At 45.4% G+C, this 15,348-nt stretch overlaps 1 long non-coding RNA gene across 1 annotated transcript; it reads left to right on the top strand.

The window, feature by feature from the left end:
• The first annotated feature begins 6,626 nt into the window (after positions 1-6,626).
• Positions 6,627-9,384, top strand: LOC136292222 (uncharacterized). Its single transcript, XR_010721860.1, has 2 exons — positions 6,627-6,805; positions 8,112-9,384. It is a non-coding gene; the product is annotated as an uncharacterized lncRNA (long non-coding RNA).
• Positions 9,385-15,348: the final 5,964 nt, after the last annotated feature.

The following is a 15,348-nucleotide window of genomic DNA, read 5'->3' as shown; positions in this document are numbered from 1 at the left end:
TGCTGTTAGTGACCTCAGTCTCTTGTTGGGTAGAGACCATGTTCATCTACTCTCCAATCCACAGTAAATTCATGTTACGTACTTCCTCACTCATTCCGTAGAGGGATTCTTGTCCATACCCAGAGCTGTGGTGTTTCTGGGCAATAGTAGCATTTGTGCTGCTATTGTGGTTGCAGCTTTTCCTGGTGTGCTCTGGCATGGCAGGTGCTGTATGGACAGGGTGTTGAGTTGTTCCCTCAGCTCTTGTGTAGGATTAACCAGACACTGCCTTTCTTGTGCCTTCTGGGGGTTCTCAATCAGGTAGCCTTCTTCAGCTTTCAGAGAGGCTGTGGAGGTGTGTACAGCAGGGACCACAGAGCTGTTCGTGGGCTGTAAATTGCTGCCACCTGCCAGCTCATGTAGGGGGTTCCCACCTGGTGTGGTGGGTGCTGGCATCTATGCTCTAGCTCCAAAAGATTTGTCTTTGACCAGGCCTGTTCTCAAATCCTTGAAGCAAGTGGATGCTTCATCTCATCCCTTCATAGACAAACCAACCTTGGCTGTAGGTGCATGCAAAAAAACCCCAAAGGACCCAAAACCAAACAAAAACAACAACCAAATAACCCAAGCCCAAGCCCACAAAAAACCCCAAGGCAATCAAACAAAAACCAAAAAAAACAATGCGGATCTAAGGTTTTTTAGCAGTTACTATCTAGCCTAACTTCTATGGGACTTCTTTATGTTACAGATTCCTATCCTAAAGGGTTTTTTAGCAATCAAGAGGGTTGGAAGGTGTTTGAGCTGCTGCAGTATACCATGTTCTCAGCAAGAACTTCTGCTCCCTTTTCAGTCCAGAAAGGGTCTTAGCCCATCCCTGTGAGTGTAACTGCAATGCTATGAATTATTCCTTGTGGAAACTTTAGCTATTGTGCCTAGTGGGTTTACAGGAGCTTTTTCAGTCTGCTTTTAATGTATTTGTGTTGGTGGGGATTCTGAGTGGAATTACATGCCCAGGCTTTCAGATAACTGCTGTAAATACACAGATCCACTCTAGTCCCTTACTTCACAGTAGCAGCTGCTGTGGTGTTACAGAAACTTCATAGCTTTGACTGCATCTTATTAGTTCAGCACACTATTAATATCCCAGAAGCTTTTTGTATTAGTTTCCACACTTAATATTGGTTCTCCTTCCTTCTTCCCTGCCTCCCCTTCACATTCAGTCATTTAACTAAATTCATCTTGGGGCTTTTTCATCCAAGATGCCCTTGCTGCCCACACCAAAAGAGGGGAACCAGACTGGAAGCAAACCAATTGTGCTAACAGTCACCTGGTATATTTAGTGGCAATGTCATCTAATATGCATTTATGCTCAGAAGTAGCCTTTCTGCTTCCATATGGAGCATTTGTAGCGCTGGCAAAATCTTTCCAGAGAAACAGCTGCTGATTGGCTCTTCTTGTCTATTTGGGGAAGGATCTGTCCTTAAATACTTAGTTATTCTGCTTTCTAAAAATGGCATCAAGCACTTGGCACTATCAGGATTGGACTCGAAACTTTTACTGAGATGAATTGGGTGCATTGCACCAAGACCTGGTGAATCCTTGTCTCCCCTGGAGAAATGACTGCACAAGTACCAGCAAGTGGGTGGAGGTACATCCAGGGCAAGTCAGTGCATGTGGCTCTAAAATGCAAATCACAGTCTTCCTCTGGAAGGCTTTAAACCCAAATGTCACATTATTATGGTTCAGTGGCTGTGATGAGAAGGCTACAGGACTGAGAGGCATCTCAGCTAATATTTCTTCTGAATGTAAAGAAATCTTGTCCCAAATGGCAGCAGTGCCTCTCCTTTGAGGTGTTGTGTCTCAGTAAGGTGGAGAATGCAGGCTGTGTTCTGAGTAGGAACTGGGAGCCAATTTGCTTTTGCCAGTCTGCTGCTGACCAGAAACAGGGCAAGGAGGAAGGCTCCACCAGCATTTGGCATGACTGCCCCAGCCTCCAAGTGCATAAATCATCTGACTGACACCTAACTCTGACTGAGGACCAGGCTCTAGGGAGAGCAGCTCACTGCGAATAGAAGTCTTTTATCCCTTTGGTTCACCATAGGTGCTTCCCGCTGTTCCTCAGAGCTTACAAGGTCAGGAACACTTGACATCCAGAGAGCTGGGAGAGTACCAAGGGAAGGGTTTTACCCCAGAGCCCAGGGGCTTTGCTCACCTCTGAGCTCTTGCTGTGACATCTCACCTAAGGGAGAGTGAATCATGTAATACTCCTTTGATACAGAGGCTAGCTTAGGACAGCTTAAGGGTCTAGGACACTGAAATACCTTCCTGTCCAAAATAGTCTGAATTAGTTGATCTCCATGGCATGCTGCCAGGCTTCAAGGAGAACTGGGGAGGCCTGGCTACTGGTCAGCAGGCTGGACTGGGTGGTAGGAAGTTATTAATAGCTGCTCTTCCATGGAAAGAATGAGTTTGGCTTAGATGTGATGTAAAGCTGCTAGATGGTCCAGCAAGCAAATACTGGAAGTCTTGTCTGTTGTCACTTGAATGAGCTCATGATGCCTTATGGAGAGCCTTGAGCCTCATGGCCCCAGGGCTCCCTCCTGGTATTGGCCTCTGAATCTGAGCTGTGTGGTTGGGCAGCACAGGTGCAGCTCTGAAGAAAAGAAGCTGTCAGCTCTTGGTCAGCCTCAGGGAGTGGTGGGTGTTTCTTCTGGTCCTCAGCCAGTTTAGGTTCCCTCAAATTCCTCTATGCTCCAGTTCCCACCTTTAAGAGTCAGCTCTTTGTTTCTGGAGCAACTTAATTTAAGGACAGAGAAGTAAGAAAGATGCTTTTCCACACACTAAATTTTTTGGAAAGAAAGACTATCTCAAAAGCTCGGACAAGAGCAGTTTGGAACAAAGGGTGGAGGAGATGGGTGAAATAAACAAATTAAAATTCTCTTTTTGAGTGGAATGGCAATGAGGAATTTCTTATGGGGGATTTAGCTGGATGAAAGGTTACAGTAAAACACAAGTAATAGATTTACTTTAAATTATACCAGCTGGTCCTCTCCTTTTAAAGGCTTGTGGGCAGAGTGGTTTTAATGATGTTACTGTGGATATCTGTTGGACTTGTTCTTGAGCACTTGATTAGAGTTTGGCATTTTTAAGGTGAAGACTAGGAAAATCAAGTGGCATTGCATTCAGTCTGAAGCTTGTATTTCCCTTTGTATCCTTCAGTTCCCTTCCTTGCAGGAAACTAACATAAGGCTCTGGCTTAATAGACAGAGGTCTCCAAGCCAAGCCCTGTTTCAGTGGGACTCGCATTATTCATCCCTTGTAACAACTGGTGCTTCTTAAGGGAGCTGCTAGCTCCCAGAATAACTACATGGATCAAGTTTTGTCATCTCCTTCATCTTAAAGTTCACACTTCTGATTGCTCTGCTTAGAAAGAGGGAGAATGAAAAAGAGTCAATGGAATATCCATTTCTCATTAAAAACAGTTCTTGTCCTGACTATTGCAGGGAAACTCTATTTCCTTGGTGGCTTGTTAATAATCTCTGCTCTTGTCTGTTTGATTTCCACCCTGGAAAACAGGTGTAGAGATGCTATAAGTAGCAAGAAGTCTAATGCATGCAGTGAGTTCCTTGCAGACTCTAAATTACAGTTTTCCTTCTTGTGCTACAACCTCAGGTCCCTGACCTGCAACTGCAGCATATTTTCTGTGACTAACAGCTGTAATTCCCTAATTATCATGCTCTGTTCTCCTGCTGTGCTGTAGATTTTGTTACCAAGGAAGCAAACCAAGTTTCCTCGTTCCTACTCTTGCTCTGTATGCTCCCAACTGTTCCAAATCCACCATTTGATGCAGCCCATAAAGACAAATGACTATCTCTTGTTTCAAATATTCAAAGTTTCCAGAATGTATTACGTAGCTGCATGCTGGGGACAAAGAAGGCAAAATAAGTCTTTCTGGTCTTTCTTTTAGTGAAGGCAGCTGGTCCAAAGCTATTGCTAGGTTAGAAAAAGTACCTTTATTAGCTGTAACCATCCCATGGGGAGTGCTGGACTAGAGGTAGTCTCAAACAGTGGGCCCAAGCAAATGGTACTGTTGCAATGTGACTGACAAAACTTCTGGAAAATGAAAGTGTGCATTAAACCCTGATGGCAGGTTATATGTGTGCCATAATTTCCACATAAGCCTCATCATTTGAGGATGACTAACAAGGGGTCAGTTCCTTTTTGCCTCCACTGCTTTTGAGGTTGGGGATAAATGACTTGTCTGTCACACAGAAATGAGAATAAACCCGTGCTAATCTAGATGATTAAATCAATTCAGCCAGACTGTATTGGAACAGACAAACAGCTGGTTAAAATATCACAGAAACATATTAAGAAGCAGAAGAAAACTTCCAGTTTCCTAAAACCCCACAACCTCATGTCTACCCTTCTAAGTATGCAAAGGTTTATTTGACTACCACATGTACTGAGGCTTTACTGGTTGATGCCCAACACACTCCTGCAGGATGCACAAAGGCAAGTTTAGTTCTTTAAGCAGTTGTCAGTTTAAACTCCATCAGTCTAATGTGGCTGTGTCCACGACATTTGCATCAAGCCCCCATTGCTCTGGGTGGCAGTTGGTGGCAAACAGGAATTCTTTCCATGGGTCCAGCCTCCAGTAACTGATTCATGTCTCACTCCAGAAATATCATCCAAGTTGCAATATGAATGATGTCTCTTGGGTCACAGGATAAAAGTTACTGACTCCACATGGGGGATTTTCTGCTTGACTCCTCTGACCATTAAACTAAGAGACAGGAGGTTGCTCCTTCCTCTGTATCACTGGAATTAAATCCACAACTGGGTCTAGAAAATGTGACACCCAAGGTGGGGGGGCAATGAAGGAAATTATCTGCTTGGCCTCAATCAGAGGAGAAAGAAAGATGAAATACAACTGCCAAAGAAAATGAGCAAGTTCAGACAACACAAAAGATGTCCCTAGAAGTAAGATTGTCCAGCATTGCTTTATTTACAAACTTCACAACAGAGTGCACTATTTAGCTGGCAAGGATGGATCAGGTATGGATGCGCGTGAATCTATGGGGACCATTGTGGATGTATTTTTCACTACGGAATAATGGTGAGATAAGCTAGATAACCTATGAAGAGGCTTTTGTTCAGTTTCTAGAACTCTGCTCTTGTGCCTAAGTGTTAAAATATTAATTATTGCATACCTTAGCATACACGTGTCAGAATATATTAGTGTAACATGGAAACTCGCCCTTAAGATACATTAAAGTTAAGGTTAGAGATACAAACTTTAGTACTTCATAGAAAGTCAAGTTGTGGTGGTAGTTTAGCAGATGTTTTGACTTCATGGCACCCTGAGCTGGTGTTATGCTATGCTAGATTGTACCTGTAATAATCTTATTTGTTGTTTTTTGGGTTTTTTTTGTTTTTTGTTTTTTGTTTTTTTTGAGAACTAGTTGTTTGATGTGATTGTGCCTGATTTAGCTTTCTCTGCTTGCTGAGTGTACCTGCCCACACTTGTGAGGATTCCTGTGATGATCAGCAGGCTGCAGTGGATTTGTCTGAGTCTCAGGATGGGAGGAGTCACCAGCACACGTTGTTACCTGTCACACATTGTGTGACCTTTCACCAGCAAGGCCCGCAGGTCTCCTCACCCCTACCAAGAGCTTTCTTTCTCATTGGAGTCAAAATCCCTTCTAAAACAGGAGTTGGATGTGTAATTTAAAACCTTCATTCAGAAAAAAAACAAAGGATCCCCAGTGTCCTTTCCCTTTGACATGGCCTGGGAGAAACTACCTAGTGCCCCTCTGTTGTTAATACTCATGAAATTGGTACCTCAGAAGGGTGTTGGTGGAGGTAGTGTTCATACTTCAGTTTCACTGAAGATGGGCACTTCTTTTGTGCAAATTCTGAGCTGTTCAGTGCTTCCAAATTCCATAAACTCTGCATGTAAAGTTGTTTCTTCCCCAGTGAACTCCAAGGACATGTACTGCTGGTGGCCTCAAGCTGAGAGTGGCTTTTGGTGGGTGGCTCTTGGTGAGCAAAGCAAGTGACACTCAGATGCTGAAGGACTCCAGAGGGGAGGAGAGTGCCTTACCTGTTTCTGACTCAATGCATAAACAAACAATTTAAAAAAAACCCAAAACAGTAGGTCCTCAGCCCCAGCAGAGGCTTGCACCCTGAGACAGAACATGAAGCAGCTTAATGGCATTTTTTTTTAAAGGTTCCAGGAGGCTTCCACCACAGCACACCTGGTGAATCACTCTGTCCAGTATCAATTAAAATACAGCTCTTGCTCCAGGCTTGGCTTATTAACATCAGTTATGTGAGAAAGGCAGGTCTCTGCCTGCTGGGCACGCAAGTCCCTCCAGCCAGAAGGAAGATGTGTAGCCATCAAAGCTATACTTAGCACCCAGGAGCACTGTCCTTCCTGCAGCATTCCTGCTAAGGCACACTCACAGCTGAAACACTCAGGCTGTGGCACAGGGGATTGGGTTACACAGGGGAGCAGGCTGACTCTTTCCTAGCTGAGCATCAGCTGTGCCACAGCACAGGCACAGAGAGCTGTCTCGGGGCTCCCTCTGACTTGCCTCTGTGGAGGTAATGTTTGCTGGAAGTGTTGGAGTGTGCACATGCTTCTCCTGAGAGGGGAGAGAGGGTGTGTTGTTATCCACCTTACTGAGATGGAATGTTTTACTTGGGAAAGAGTGCATATACTTGGCAAATAAAAGGGAGCTTTGACCAGACAGTTGTGAATTAAGTCAACCAACTTGAAGCCCACACTGCAGAGGGATGGTTGCTGTACCATAATGCTAAGGTATAAAAGCTTTTTTCTTGTTGGTTTTGGTTACTTGGCTTCAAACAGGTGACTCAGGTAGGACATTGAAATTAACCACTGTTATTAAATATTTTGGGGGAATTAGTGTCAGTCTCCAGCTTGTAACAGGCTTCTGCTCCTGAGGCATCCAGCTGTGCCTTTGGCACTCTGCATGGCTCAGTGTGCACCACCAGGCACAGCACTGCCTCAGGCAAGACTTGAATGCATCCTGGTATTACTGAGGGTCAACAGGATAAGTGCTTTGGGAAGGCTGAGATGGTCTAAGACAAATATGATGGATGTTATTTGGTCTTTAGTGAAAGACGATGGGCAGAGGAAAGAATGGAGATGGTGAATGCTGTGATCTGCTTTTGCTTACTGTCAATCCCATCAGGAAGAAAGGCTGGGAAACCTGAACTGAGAAAGCAGGAATAGCACCCAGATCCTGCCTCCATCAAGTGTGGCTTATTGTAGTAAGTTAGCCGAGACTCCATTTTCTTCATGTGGAAAAAGGCAAATCTTTTTTTACATAACTTACATTATACAGTTTTCACAGACCTCGTGTGCAGCACCAATTGGCTGGTAATTTTCTTACTACTTCATTTTCTGGTACACTTGAAAAAACCCAAAGTTAATCATTATTAATACTGATTACAACTGTGATCTATATAAAACATTGTCTAAACCTAACAATACTGAAACTTAGCAGACATGAAATTTACAAAATTTACTTAATAGGACTTAGCCTTCTTCAACAGAATTATATTATTGGGCCTTAAGTAAACCTAACTGCAAATTAGTACCTTTAAAAGTTATAGATATGACAAGATGTAGCTTATTCTACTTTTGCTATTAACACAAAAAGAAAACAATCTGTAAGAGAAATAACAGCATGATGGTGTACTGGAGAAGTCACAGCACGCATATTAAACTTATAAGTAATTTAGTTTTATGAGAAAAACCCATGGCAACTGCAAATTTAACATAAATTTAGTAAAACTTAAGAGTACAGGATTACTGAAAAAGATATTATAATGTGTAATTTGGCAGATTGCTGAATAGCTGAGTAGCTTCTCGCCATTGTATTTGTGTAATTTCATCTGGCAAATGTGTTAACATTCTTGTTAAAGAAATCAGACTACGTTGAAATCTTTGATATGTAATCAGGCACTGCATTTTTTGCTTTCCATCTCGTAGGACTGTAAAAAAAAATAGAATTCGGTCAGAAAACAAAATTAACTTAAAAACCCTGTTGATACAGTTTTTCAAGGCATACAAACACAATGAGTAAAGCTTTATTAAACAGAGGCAGGCAGAACGCACTCCGCGCTGGGGCAGAGGGGCTGTGCCGCCCGCAGGGAGCAAGGAGAGGACGGGAGGAGAAAGAGAGCCCCGTGCGCTGCCACCCGGCCGCCGCTGCGGGGGAAAGGAGACACCAAAGGCCGCCGTGCTGTGCTCACATTCGCAGCGATTCCATCCCGAACTCTGCCCTGCCCGGGCAGCACCCGCGGGAGGAAAGCCGAGGGGAAAAGCAACACAAAACCCCTCTGAAGGCTGCAAACGGCAAAAGGGGGGAACGCCGAAAATACAGAGAAGGTTAAAAAGGCTCAGAGCGCTTGCGGCCCCCTCCTCCCGCCGGTGCGGGGCCGGCCCGGCAAAGCCCCCGGGGCTGTTGGAAAGCCCGCGCAGGGATCGGCATCGGAGCCTTCCGCTCCGGGAAGGAGCTGGGAACAGGGAATGTGCTCCGGTCCTGCCGTCTGCAGAGCTCGCGCGTTCCCTGTGGAGCCGCGAACCGAGCGGGGCTCGGGGGTTTCTGGAGGATAAAACTCACCCGGCGGAGCCGCCGCGGCTTCCCGGGGAGCGGGAGCGGCCGCCCCATCGCCGCCCGGGACACGGTGTCCCGCCGGAGCCATTTCGCGGGCGCGCCGCGCACGGGTTCCGTCTCCGGGCTCTCTTGGGGTCCCCGCGCGGCTCTGACCGGGAGCGGCTTCCAGGCGGCTTTTCCAGCGGCGGGAATTCGCCAGCGGAGATTGCCCGCATTGTACCGCGCTTTTAAACTCTCAGGCTGGACGGTACCCGCGGCCCCGCCTGCGCACTTTTGCCCGGATACGCGGCGCGACGCGTAAATTCATACTACACGGCGCGTAAATTCATACTACACGGCGCGTATCTCTATATTCCGCGGCGCTTATTTTTATCTTCCGCGGCGCGGCACGTATCCATATATTCCGCGCGTAAATTCATATTCCGCGGCGCGTATCTTCATTTTCCGCGCGGCGCGGTTGTTGCGCTGCCCCGTCCCGTCCCGTCCCGTCCCCCGGCCCGTCTCGGCGGCCGCAAGGCGTTTTTCCGTCCACGCTCCCAGCCCCCCAGCCGGGCAGCCCTTCCCGGGAGCGCTGTTCGTTTCCGTGTTTGTTCTGCGTTTCTGTGTTTGTTTCCGTATTTGTTACAGTGTTTGTGTCTCTGTTCTGTTTCTGCGCGCTCCGCGCCGCCCGCGGCCCCGGCCTCTCCCCGCTCGGGTCCCGTTTATATGTAATATAACTTATATTATACAGTTTTCACAGACCTCGTGTGCAACACCTATTGGCTGCTAGTTTTCTTACTACATCCTTTGGTCAGAAGGTGATTTGTGCCTATGTGCTAAGATTCAGGTTGTTTACATTTTTCTTGTCAAGGGTCTCATGGAACAGATCTTACTGTTTACATAAATGCACTTATTTTTCAACCCAAGAACAGGTTGTTGTGTTAACAAACCTTTCATACCAGGATTGTTTTTGCATGGGAACTTGCAAGTTGCTTAAGTACGCTTAGAAGAAATGACAGGCTCTATAATTTAATAGAGCAGGCCTGATTTTATGAGGCCTTTCTTTTATAATTCTTCTGCCTGTCACAACAGTGGCAGATGTGGCTTGTACCCCGTGTCTGCAGCACACACCTACTTTGCTTTCCATGTGTGCAGTGTGTAAGTGCTGTGCAGCAGAGGGTGTTTGTGTTTTAGGAGTGTGGGGGGGCGTGTTTTGTGTCTCCGGTGTGGTGTGCACTTGGGGCACGTGTGAGGGGTTTGTGTCTCACGTTCAGCATGAGTGGTTTGTGCAGTGCAGGAAGCAGCACCCATGGGTGCCACTGCATTCTTCCCAGAGCTGCCCTCCCGCCTGCTCTCCAGCACTGCCCAGCATGGGTGTTGTCATGGCCAGCTGCAGCTGTTGGGGTGCCAGCCAGTCTGGCTGCTGTGCAACAGGATTCTGCCTGCAGTCCTGCTGGTTTTTCAAGGCTGGAAGGGTTTTCTCATTGCAATAACCTGGGTTTATAACTCTAGGGGAGGGTCAGTCTGCCAGCCTGCTGTGGGAGAGGTTTTGCAAGCATCTACACTGGTCAGTGGGTCAAAAACTCAGTAAAGCTTGGGCTCTGGAGCTGTCTTTTTACTGTTTACCGTGTTTTCAGTTGCCCCAAACACGGGAACAGTGTAGGGAGACGTTAAGTGTTTGTTTTCAACCCACTCACCTTAGTGTCCCAACTCTTGATTTATACCACATCATCAGCTGGACAACAACTGTTCTCTGGTTTTGCATTTTACCTTACCTGAAACAAAACCATATATACATCATATCGTGCAGACAGTTAGAATTATTTATTTTTGATTTACAAAGCAATTTTCAATCTGTTGCTAGCAATGTGTCTATAAAATACACTTGAACAACAAATAGATGAAGCAGGTGCAAAGGGTGCTGTACATACCTCACAGCCCATGGTAGCAATTTCCTTCAAAGGTCTTCCACTGTTTCACCAGAAAAGGCTGATTCAGGCTGCTGGCCACGTGCAGAGGGGATTTCTTCAGCAAAATTTCTTGCTCAGAGCCTGTGGGCTCAGCTGCTGCCTGAAACAAGAATCACACAATAGAAAAGCTGCAAAGATTTGACCCAACAGCTGCTTCATCTTCTGCACTGATTTAAAGTACCAGAGCCCTTTCTCAACCTGGCAATAAAGTCAGGCATTTATATATTTTTAACATGTACATAAAAGTTTTATCTGTAGAAATGTGTGTTTATTTATACACACACATGCGCAGCCACACATAAGTACATATATATTTACATATGTGTAGATATATATCTATATAAGGGGGAAGATGGACATACACTTGACTAAAAAAGACACTTGGGGCAGCCAATTAACAGTCAAGACTTTATTATCCAGTTCAGCATGGGGTGCAATCCTGTGCACCTCAAAGTCCCAGCTAGTAAATTAAAGTGCAGCCTTTTCCATTTTAGCCTGTGTGACAAATAGCACGAGTGCTGCCTAGGGGCCAGCAGCAGCCTGCCTGCCACTGAGGGCCAGCCAGAAACCCATTTCCACCTCAGCAGCTGAAACTGTGCCTAGTACCTTTTTTAAGTTCACATGTCACAATTTTTAAACAGTCAACAAAGTGAGATTGAGGGGGGGGAAGCAACAGCAGGAAGGGGGAAAACTGCATTTCCAGGGATCTGATGGTTCCTGAAGTCAGGCAACAGGTTACCAGCCCCTGCTGAGGGGTGAGGTGGCCGTGGGGAGATGGCTTCTGCCACTCTGGTGAAGCCCATCATTTCTTCCTGTGGTTTATCCCATTCCAATGTCTTCCTTCCCCTGCCTCAGTCTTAGGAACTCAGCTCTTGGTTAAGACACGAGCATTAGGTCAGCTGCTGTGCTTTTGTAGCTGAAGTGTATGCAGCACCTACTGAAACAGCTACAGCGTTTTATATATATTTTTAGATAAATAATAATCTGTCTATTGATATGTGTAGATATACATAAAAGATATAAAAGGTCTTTTACAAAAAGACCTGTACAAAAACATCTGGCATATCTAGGTGACCATTCGACAGTGCCCCAACACCTTTGTCACCTACAAATGGGTGCAGAAACCTGTCACCAAAACTAAGGCAATTGAAAGCCCAGGCACAAATAGTGCAGTGTATGGTCACACACCAGGGCTGTTTGTTGGCCTGTTCCTTGGAAGTGAAAGCATAGAGTAAGTTACTCCACAACATACGTTTTCTCATGAGAGGAAAGCATTTACAAAACTTGCAAGACAATTCTATAGCTGTAACAGGAGCTTGTACCGTACGTGCTTCTGATGGTGCCTCGTTAGAATGCTCATGCTATAGAGGCCTCTCTGTTATCTGCAGAAAACTTGGTCTCCCTGGGCATTTCTGCACCACGCTTTGCATTCCTCCTCCTTTCCCCAATCGTCCTCTCCCAACAAAGACTCCTTTTTCAGGAGAATTAAGGCTCAAATCGTCGTATCTGTTCCAAGTGCAGAGTGTGTTGGTCTTACTTACTCTGTGAGGATACTGGCATTCATGGGACTCCAACAGCTGGATCTGAGCATTTCCTTTAATTGAACAGGTTTGCAGTCTCTCTGTGCTGAAGCAATTCTCCACATCACACAAGCCTGCATACCAGAATAAAATGAAAATTTAAGAGCGCTGGCTAACAAGACCGAGAAGCTCATTGTTTAAACAAGAGGCTGATTGTCTGGGTGCTCAAGTGCCCCATTCCTCCAGCATTAAACCCACACGAGGGACAGCAGCCTAATCCACAGCTTGCTGCCAGGTGGTATAGAAATTAATCTTGCACTTACCGGGGATATTAGTTGCGGTATTCATAAAGGTTTGCTACCCAATGAGGCGAGCAAGTAAAATATTCTCCTTGTCATAGACGGGCATGGCAACATGGTGATATGAAATATCAGCCTCCAGGAGCGTCCCCCGTGGTGGGGAAAGTGTGGATGATGTCTACCAGGGAGCGGAATGGCACCCCAGCACCTTCTGTTTTAACACATGAGCTCCAGGCTGTCTTAACTGCACAGAAAATGTGCTGGAGGATCGGGGATGGACTTGGAAAGCCCAGGCTCACCAAAGACCTGAGCATAGGCCACCATAACTTGCAGGGCTGAGCCAGTTTGGTGTTTATGAAGACAGGAAATAAAAACTTTTTTTTTTTTCTCACATTTTAACAACACCAAAACTCCTGTTTTAGTCTGACAGGTCCCCTGAGAGTACTGGACACATGACACAGAGACCCTTATTAGGTCTCCCAAAACCTTAGGGTCCTGCTTCAGATCTGCTTGCCAGGGCATTTCACTCATCTTCCAAACAGGGTGTGAGAACAGAGGGCAAAGAGAAATCCTGCCCTTTATTAGTCTGCTGCTCCCTTAAAATCCAAGGAGGAAAGGGACAATACTCAGCTTGCAAGCAGGTGATCAAAACAGGAGCCACATAAACATAAACATTTGGAAGGGTAAAGCCTCAGGAGTGTTTAGCACGATTGCTTCCAGTTTTCATCTGCTCACATTTCACTGCAGACGTAATTCGTAATTCGCTGCAAAGCACTGCCAAAGCTTTTCACAACACCAAGGCACGTTGAACTCAATGCAGATATTTACAAATAGTGCAGCTTTCCCCCATCCTTCCCTAATGTTTTCCCAGCAGCTTGCAATCCCATGTGGCTTTGGCTGTTCTTACTGCCCCCTCAAAGACTTTCCTTGCCTCAGGAGCTCGTTGTTGTGCCACAGGGAGATGGCAGCGTCTTGCTTTGCCTGTGTGGTTGGCCAGCTTGATTTGCTGTGCAAATGGAAAAGGAAATGGCCAGGGCCAAGTGCAAGTCAGTCCTTTGCCATGTGTTTGTGCATGGCTCTGATTTTGTGCCCAGGTATGTCTCTAGGGCATCCCAGGTTATTCCCTAATCCAGAGAAATATTTTGCAAAACAACAGCTTTCCCCAAACAGTAACGCCACTGTCCCACTTTGCTCCAGATATTCCTCCTGTTTGTATCCTCACATGACAATAGTTAACAGTTGATGCACCAGCTTCTTCCATGTCTACTTATCAAATTTTCAGCTGGACCAAATTCTTATTTTCCCAGGGTTTAATTAGGCTGAAGTTCCAAATTTTTGCAAGATAAAAGAAGAACTGAACAAATCCCAAAAGGCCGTAATGCAGATTGTTAGTGGATCTCATGAACAGCAGCAGAGCTAATACACAGCTTGGACTTAAAAGAATTTGAATCCAAATTATTTTTGTTTCTCATCTGGCTTGCTTTTTAAAACATACAGCCAATAATTCCACAGCCTTTCTATAAATAACAATTTACCATTGGAAAGAAATTTAAAGGGTCAGAGCTATGCACAGAGATTCACTCACCATCCACAAAAGGAGCTTCTGAGTGAGTTGGACACGGGCAGAAAAGTCAGTTTACCAAAAATGTAAAGAACTGAACAAATAAGGTATTTAATTCATTACGGTCCCATCCTGTACTTTTATTTAATCTGGTATTAATTCCATCTGCGGGACCCTGCCCCAGGATGAGTCCCTAGGCAACACAATCTCAGCAAAGAGCAGAAGGAAATCTGCAGTCCCAGGGCTAACTTTCATCCTTAGCTGTCACTAGATCCAGACTGGTAACTCCTTCTGGAATCAAAGCTAGCAACCAGTTACAGGGTCCAGCTGGGGTCCTGGTAGTTGGTGCTGCAAGGCTGCCTCTGTTTAGCAAGATGGCTTTATCCCTGGATGGGATTCTCGTTCTCCTCATCCAACTTATTCTGAAGTGCAAGCACCCAAGAACCAAACCAGCAGCCTCAGCTTTCCTGAGCTGGAGCCTCCATCTCAGCACTAACCACTGCTTTAAACCTTACAGAACTGTTTAGTTCAGCTTAAAAACCTGAAATTTAACCCTGCTCCAAAGGGGAACAGGTTCCTGCAGGTGTCAGCTCTCATCCTACACATGCAGGTGTATGTGTCCACAATAAATGTATGTTTGAACCCTTTGGTTGGCAGCCTTAAAGCTAGTTCCAATTCCACTCATAAACAAAGCCACAATCAGCAGAACCTAGTCACAATCAGCATGGGTCTTTCTGGCAAATGATGAGCAGAAATGTGTCTGGTAAAGCTGGTCTTTATCTTGTACCTGCAGATGTTTAAAGGTCCACCAGTTACACTGGCTCAGCTAGCTCTATTTTTCTGAAACACCCCTATTTCCCAGGTTTGGCACTAATCCTAAAATCAACAGCATACAAGGGGAGCAGCCTGTGCATGGGACAGCAAGTGTCTGCCCTGAAACTGACTGACCAAGACTGGTCTAAGGTAGACTTGGAACCAGCCTTCATCTGGAGCAGCCAGAAAAAAAACCACCACTCTGGGTCCTTACCCAGTAACAGAGATATTTGTCTATGACCTTTTTTTAAAGAGTAGGGCAGCATTCAGCAATTCCAACACTGGCTCTTGCTTTGGGAGGATTTGTTTTACTGTAAGTCTATTGTCTAACTGAAACAAGTGCTTCAATTCCAAACTTAGTATCATCCCCACACAGCAGCCACCAAAGTGCTGCTCTTTCAATTCCTCTTGGCTGAAGATACGGGAAATGATGCTCAGCTCTGCTGTCCCATCTACCTCTAATTAATGCGAACTGTTAATAATGAGGCTTCTCTGTTTATCAAATCAGACTTAAGCAAAACTTGAACTATAGACTTAACCTTAAAAAAAGCATTAACAAGCATCAATGATAATTTC

This window comes from Chamaea fasciata, unplaced genomic scaffold, assembly GCF_029207755.1.
Source record: "Chamaea fasciata isolate MVZ Bird 193981 ecotype frontalis unplaced genomic scaffold, bChaFas1.0.hap1 SCAF_7, whole genome shotgun sequence".
Lineage (NCBI taxonomy): Eukaryota > Metazoa > Chordata > Aves > Passeriformes > Sylviidae > Chamaea > Chamaea fasciata.
The sequence above is the reverse complement of the archived record's forward strand: the minus strand, read 5'-3'. Positions and strand labels throughout refer to the sequence as shown.